Here is a 1,329-nt window from a genome sequence, read left to right as displayed (position 1 = left end):
CCACCTTCGTGATCATGGTATCTCCCCTGCCAGGTAAGTATGAGTTGCAGTGGCCGCGCTGCCTGACAGCAGTGCGTGTGTAGCATTTTTTAGATATGGTACAAATTTAAGCTGTCACTAAAAAGCTATCTTTAAATACAGTGGCTTCCCACACTCAAAAATTCTTACAAGCACTGACAATCTTTGATTTTTCCCAAAACTACACTCCAAAAAAATCACAAATGTTTGGAAGCAGTAGCTTTTCCCAGTTTGCTCCTTAATTCTCTATCTACATAGCACCGCCTCCATAATGACTCACTTCCTGCACTCGGAAACCCGCCTTCCTGTCCGCCGAGAATACTAATGAACTTATTACTAGGTGGCAGTTGGCTGTGTCTTTTGTTTTTCGGCCTCCTAGAACACTGTAGGCATTTCCTTGTGAATCAACATTAAGATTAACAGCAAAAACAGCTGCAATGGTAGTAGCAGACAGGGATCGCTCTTTTTCACATAACAGCCACTGAGATAGTTATCATCATCTCCATCTTTACGGACGTGAAAACCTTTACAGAAAGGTTAGCCTTCAAAGCACATTATTTGTGGACTATTTTATGCTACCTGATAAATCCCTCAGAATGATGGTTCATGAGCAGTAAGGGTGCTTTCAAGCCTGACAAATGGAGTTTGATTCCAAGGATTTACACTGTAGGAGAGAACAGACTTTCACCAGTTTGATTTGTTTGTTTTTTGAAGACTTGCCTGTAGTCCTAGGATGGCCTCAAACTTACAACAACCCTACTGCTTCAGACCCAAGTGTTGGGATTATAGTGTGCACTAGCCCACTGAGCTTGAGGCACATCTTAAAGAAGACACTGCAGCAATTTCTGAAGAAACAAAAGATTTGGAAAGAATGAAAGGAGCTGGGCACCATGTGCACACCTGTAATCCCAGCACTCAGGGAGGCAGAGGCAGGTGTATCTCTGTGAGTTTGAGGCCAGCCTGGTCTACAAAGCAAGTCAAGATAGCCAAGGCTACACAGAAAAACCCTGTCTCAGAAAAAAAAAAAAAAGAGAGAGAGAGAGAGATAAAGGACAACTAGAATTTGAGGGTGAGAAGAAAGTGCTTTTAAGTAGTGTTTATTCATTAATCTATTGTATAGTTAAAATAAATGTTAAAAGAAAAAGTAAGCCAGGCACAGTGGCACAGCACTCAGGGAGGCAGAGGAAGGCGGATCTCTGTCAGTTTGAGGCCAGCCTGGTCTACAAAGCTAGTCCAGGACAGCCAGGGCTTGTTACACAGAGAAACCCAGTCTCAAAAAAAAAAAAAAAAAAAAAAAAAAAAAAAAAAGAA

General features: G+C 41.8%; 1 pseudogene; it reads right to left on the bottom strand.

The window, feature by feature from the left end:
• LOC129686627 (U1 spliceosomal RNA) overlaps positions 1-41 on the bottom strand; it is a 98-nt pseudogene extending 57 nt beyond the window's left edge.
• Positions 42-1,329: the final 1,288 nt, after the last annotated feature.

This window comes from Psammomys obesus, unplaced genomic scaffold (genome assembly GCF_907164565.1).
Source record: "Psammomys obesus unplaced genomic scaffold, mPsaObe1.curated_primary_1811, whole genome shotgun sequence".
Taxonomy (NCBI): domain Eukaryota; kingdom Metazoa; phylum Chordata; class Mammalia; order Rodentia; family Muridae; genus Psammomys; species Psammomys obesus.
This window is presented reverse-complemented; position numbering and strand designations above follow the sequence as displayed.